This window comes from Tinamus guttatus, unplaced genomic scaffold (genome assembly GCF_059628265.1).
Source record: "Tinamus guttatus ecotype Peru unplaced genomic scaffold, ASM5962826v1 Tinamus_guttatus_pri_ptg000027l, whole genome shotgun sequence".
Classification (NCBI taxonomy): Eukaryota; Metazoa; Chordata; class Aves; order Tinamiformes; family Tinamidae; genus Tinamus; species Tinamus guttatus.
The window spans coordinates 1,663,788-1,669,787 of NW_028288561.1; positions in this window are offsets into that span (position 1 = coordinate 1,663,788).

A 6,000-nucleotide genomic window follows, 5' to 3' on the forward strand; every position below is an offset into this window, starting at 1 on the left:
AGCTTTGCCTTTCATAGATGGAAACAACATAACAGCCCTACTGCCTGCCTGGAAGAATGAGAAGTTTGGCTTGCTGACTTATTGCTAGTGGGCTTGGAGGTCACTCCACACAGATTCTAAAATTCAGAAGTATTGAGCTGCATTCTGTAGTAGAGCTGCATGGGAGCTCCATTTCAGTAACTTTTTTGTTGAATAAATTTAAGAGAGTCACATCTATCTATGGGAAAGATTGTAGTAGCTTTCTAGCTCAAAAATGAGTTTTCAGAACTGCCAAAACATGTTATTGTGGGTATATTCTGAATGAGAAAGTTCTACTACTTCAGTTCTGCACAACTGGTCATTTCACACCTCCAGTTACAGTCCAGAAGGAAAAAACAAAATAGAAAAGAAAACATTTTGAATGGTCCTCACGCTGACTTCTGTGTTTTCTTTTGGTGCATGATTTCAACTTATTTCCCATTAAGCAAAAAAAAAGAAAAAAGGCATCACAAAAGTTCTCCCTGAATGTGACAACATAATCATAATAAAAACCAATTCATAAGTCTTTTTTTCTTAGAGATAAAGTCTAATTTCTCTGGCTATTCAGCTACCCTTCATAGAGTCACTTATCATCTCTTCTTAAAGCTCCTACTATGAAAGGATATAATCTAAACCGTGGTTATTTCCGAGGGTGGATTAACTGAGTAACTCATATTAGGCCTGAGCCAGTGTAATTTCCTTCAAGAGAAAAGGAGTGGATTTCACAAGAATTTGATGACTTGAAGGCTTTGAAAACAAATCTTTTTCTTTCACATGCTGAGGCAAGATTTGTGGCATGCGCATGTTGCCAAGAGTAACTTACTGTAGCCCTTTCTCATGTAAATAAAAGTGAAAACAGTGCACGAGTGCAAACATCTAGTGGTGGAGTAAGATAAACTCACTGAACTCAGCGACCTCATTTCTCTTTCAGTTGCATAAAAGGACTTGCTCTTTCTTGTACTGTTCTACATTGTTGTTGCAAATGTGATTAGCTTCATCTTGCACCTTGGTGGGATCCCATCTGTGGTGCGTAAAACCCACACACCCTTCGTCTCAATGTCTCCTTTGTGGTTTTCTTTGTATTTTCCCCTCCTGTTATTGCCTTTTGCAATACAACTCGGTGGGAGAGAATCTTGCCTGAGTTGCTCTGGACTCACGAACTCTCTACCCTTTTCTCCTGAGTTGCACAGGGAAAAGGGTGACTCCCTGTGTCTGAGCATCTTGAAGCAGCACTCACAGAAATTGTTTCTTAATACAGCATGCATTAGACATAGAGAAAACTCAATGGACAATTAGACAAAAGCAATGAGTGGTTTGCCAAGATTTGGTCTTATGGAGTGAATCAAGCACCATAAGCAAAGGAAGGACAAAGTTACAATGTTCTGATTGTACCTGTATAAATCAAGGGGTAGAGTGTCCACATCCTGTAGATACAGTTCTGATAATAGCCTAGTATTTGCAGTATTAGACAATATTCTGATATAAATATCTATCTCACATCTAGTTCATTTACTAGTTGATTTATTCAAGGGCATTTTTATATATATATATTTCAGGGCATATATTCAAGGGCATGCTATGACTGCCCTTGTATCAGCACGGAGTGGAAGAGAAAGACTTAAAAAAATCCCCTTCTAAGAGCATTATTATTTTCCAAAAGCGACTACCATATCTTAATGAAGCAAGTCTTAATTATTTACAGGACAAAATTTGACTCCCTTCTTAGATTTTCAGTTCCTTGCATTCTGAATAAAAGAAAGCAGATTTGCTCAGCTTTTAGCCTTGTTGTTTTAAAGCAAATCCCTCCTGCTCCTCGGAAGCAGCCCTGCCATTCGAGCCGTGCTCTGTATTCATCTATATCTATCCGTAGAACTTTGTACATCACATTAGCCCCTTTCCCCAGCCATCCCCAGGGCGCTTCCCCCTCGGTGAAGGAGGTTTCGGGCTTTGCAGATGGTTCTGCAGCCGCAGCCGGGCCCGGGAGGCCCAGGGGAGTTTCTGCTGCTTCCAGCAGTGTAGCATGGAAGCTGGAGATTCCCTTTTGCAGGGGAATCCCTTGATGGCAAGAGACCTTACTGCACCTCTGTGAGTAGGAGGTACTGTAAACATAGTGCTTTAATCCCCTAATTCTGACCCAGCAAAACAGTTGTTGCCTGGCACTAAATTTACTTAAAAATAAAAAGGTATATTGCAGATACAGGGCTATTTCTGCAGCCCTGCCCTTCATGGCCACTATTTGGCACCTCAGTAGCGATAGGAAACAGCAGGCTCCAAAATATTAGCTATGTATTCCTGTAACTCCACACTCCATCCTGTTCTGAAAACATTTCCAGTGATGGAACATCTCTCAGTTTACGGAAACTTTTTGGCCCTTACTGGAAGCCTTTCAGGTTCATGTTGGGCGTACAGTGAAAGTGTCAGCTTTGACTTTTATTTTTGTGTTTTATCATCAGTAAGAACTGCTTGCTGCGCTACTGAAATTAGGTCTTCAGGTGTATCTGTACAGCTAGAGATAATTTCTTTATTAACAGAATCAGTGCTGATTTCAAAACTTCATGTGTATTTCTTAAAAAATACTCCTGAGGAAGGACCAAATCCAGCTCCCTTCTTCGCCATGACCCTTCAGGATTCTTTTCTCTTGATGCATTACGAATGTATTTGTCCCCGAATGTGGAGCATGGTTGCAATTTTACAGGACACCTGTCTGTAATGTGTCCTGTCTCTCTTGCTATTCATCACCTTGGAATCTGCATAAATCTTTGTTGTTGTTGTTTGTTTTTCTGGCAGAACCACAGCAGCGTTTTGGAGAAGACTTTTCCTAAGGGGCCTCTGACGCGTTCATTTGATACTCCACCAAATAGAGCTCTAAATATATTAAATGTTTTCCCAAGGGCAATATTTGTGTTCAGCAGTCACACAGATGGGGAAACTAAACTCTTCCCTGGGGAACTCTAGCCAGGCATTTGAATTGAAATAAAGAGCAGGATTTCAGGCAAAGGCTTCATGTGCTGAACTGCTGAAGCAGTTTGCTCTAATCCCTCCAGGAGCAATGAATAGGAGTAACCAGGATGTGGCCCAGAGGGGATCGAGTTCAGTGAAGCACAGCCCAATGCCATTTGGTTGACTAATGCTAAAGGGAGATGGACTTTCGATATCTTCCAAAGGCTCTGATGAAGACAGGGGAAGCAGAATGCCCTGGGCTCATAGCAATTCGCCAGTTAAAGTTCAAACTCATTTCTTTATGATCTTAGAGATATACTGTGTGAATAATAGTATCTTTTAGATAGCTATTAAAACCTTCCTTAGAAAAGACTCTTAAGGCAACAAAGATCGTTTCATCCTCCCTTAGCATGAAACACAAAAGTGTTTTATAAAAGCACTTGCCTTAGTTAAAAAAATATGTATTTCTAGGGAATTTGGAGGGGATATTATTACCCAACTGGAGCCACGATAACACTGACAGGTAACACTCTTTCCCTCTGAACACCTGCAGATGGTTGTAGCTATGGTTGTATCGTTCCAAAGACATTAACTGCAGCCAGCACTGAAGCTACTAAGAGCAAGTTGTGACTGAGCAATGAAAGCTGGCAAAAAACATTCAAAAACTCCCGCTTTTTTTTGAGAGAGAGCGAAATTAAGAGGCTACATATTATCTGTGAACCTCTAGAAACAGAATACAAAATGCTCTTCAGTGAATTGTTTAAAAACACATGAAAGATTATTCCTATAATCACATTTTATAAAACATTCTCTTAAAGTGTACTTTGTAACCTTGGATCTAAATGCAGGCACAATGAGATAAATATTTATTATCAAAAGATAAACATAAGAAAAATGTGCAGGAGCAACACTCTTCTTTGACAAACTGGCTAGCAGCATCCCATAGAAATCGAGTCTTGAAAACCTCTGTCAGTAATAGGGATCTGTTTGCTTATAAAAGACTTGGTATGATGTCAGCTTTACCTCAGCAGAAACATATCCATCAGACCGAAAGCAAAACACAGTAATCTGTGCAAACATCACAGACTTAATCACCAAATCCAGTAAGTTGCATGAGCTTGGGGTGGATTCAAGTGTTTGCAGAACTAACTTCAGCAACTTTTCTCAAGAAGTTAGTGATAACAGCTATTTTTCTAGGCAATTAAGACAGTCACGCAACTAAAAGCTTCTTCAGATTTATAAAAGAAGGTATTTGTTTTACTTTTGAAGTGCTGTTTAAATTAAAGGGATACTTAACATTTCCTGCTTGTAGAGATGCCAATACCGCTAGAACTGAAAACGTTTTCATCACTTTTCAGTACCAGAACTTACGTGTCTGTATTAACTTCGTGTGAACAAGGTAACTGCACATACTGTAAAATATCTAAGTGGAAAGCTAAACATCCCTTTGTTTATACAATCACATGTATAATTGCACATAAAAATAAGTAAAAAGACATGATTTCCCTTAAGCACACTGTTTCTGGAGGCACAGCTGAATCCAAGATTAATTTCCCAATGGGGAAAACTCACTGTGGATTAGCGTCCCACAATGTGGATAGCTGCCTACGTTCATCTTACCGGACACACAGGCTCTTAGGGCTTTTTACACGGAGAAATATAAACACTTAAAGAATTTACATTCCTTCTGGGTTAAAGATGCTTGAAGACCTACATGTTGCAAGTAGAGAAGTCCAACCCTCCATGGCTCCATACAACCCAGCAAATCTCAACTGATTCCTTTGGCCTGAGTCTTGAGCAAAACTTGACCACCCAGATGCTTCTTCAGGCTTCACGATGAGTCTGTCACGGTTCCTTCTAACACGTCCCAGGCCCCTCCTGCCCTCTAGAGCGTTAGATGCTTTAATAAAGATGCTTTAATGAAACCCTGCCTAGAAGAACAATGATCCTGTGTATTTGGACAGCATTGCCAGTGGCTTTAGCCTGATGTGGATGCACAATTCTCAGTTACATCATCTAGAGTCACTAATGCCCAAGACAAACATGGAATTAAATTGTAATTTATGGAAGTTATACAAAAGAGCTTTGCTGATACTCCCATACTACTAAGGCATTTCTATATAGACCAGACTTAAGTGCAGTCCACCTCCGTATCATGGATCATTGGGAAGGGTAGGAGAGGACAAGTCATTTTATTGAAGCAGTGAGGAAAATTCTATTTATATTGTACTTTTTTATGTCCTCTAAGATTTTCTTTGCATTCTGCCACTAAAAACATGCAAATGACACTGACCTAAAAACCACTTAACCAATTCACAATGTATCTTGCACCAGCAATCATGGAAAAACATAGCTTAATTAAGTCTCTCCTAATACAAGTTAGGGCCATTAGAAATTAGAGAGAGGAGTTGGGCCAACATTAAGCTCCAAAGCTCCTGGTCCTGATGATAACATCAGTAGTAAACTGACACTGTTACATTTACACTACCATAAGCAGACATGATGCTTTCACAAATAATAACCTAATTAGATCTCAAATGAGATGGACAAAAATAAAATGCAGCTGGAATGGTTCTACTGTGCGTGAAGCCTGTCAATACCTGCAGAACAGAGAGGGGTAGGATGGATGTCAATGGGGTTAGGAACGTGTCGGAGAACACAACAAGAGCAGCAGGCCCAGCCTTCCGCTGCTGCACGAGCGGGGAACCCACCTGCAGGTATTGGGGAGTCCTGAAATTCTAGTGCTTTCAAAACTGACATGTTCCAAAAAATTCCTCAATTCTGCTCCTTCTTACAAGTGCGTCTCTCCACAGTGCTGTGTGGAATGTGAAAAACGCTTCCACCCTTCTGCCAACTCTGTCCAAAGAGGAAAATCCAGCCTGATGTGTAGGCAGTAACTCATTCTCACAGCCTCCTAATGCACAAATCTTCACTGCAACAACTCCCTTCCCTGCTCAAGGAGGATGAAATTGCTGAGAGTCACTGAACGCTGAAAAAAACCCAGAGTGGCTCTGGTTACCGGAGGAAAGGAAAGAACCGATG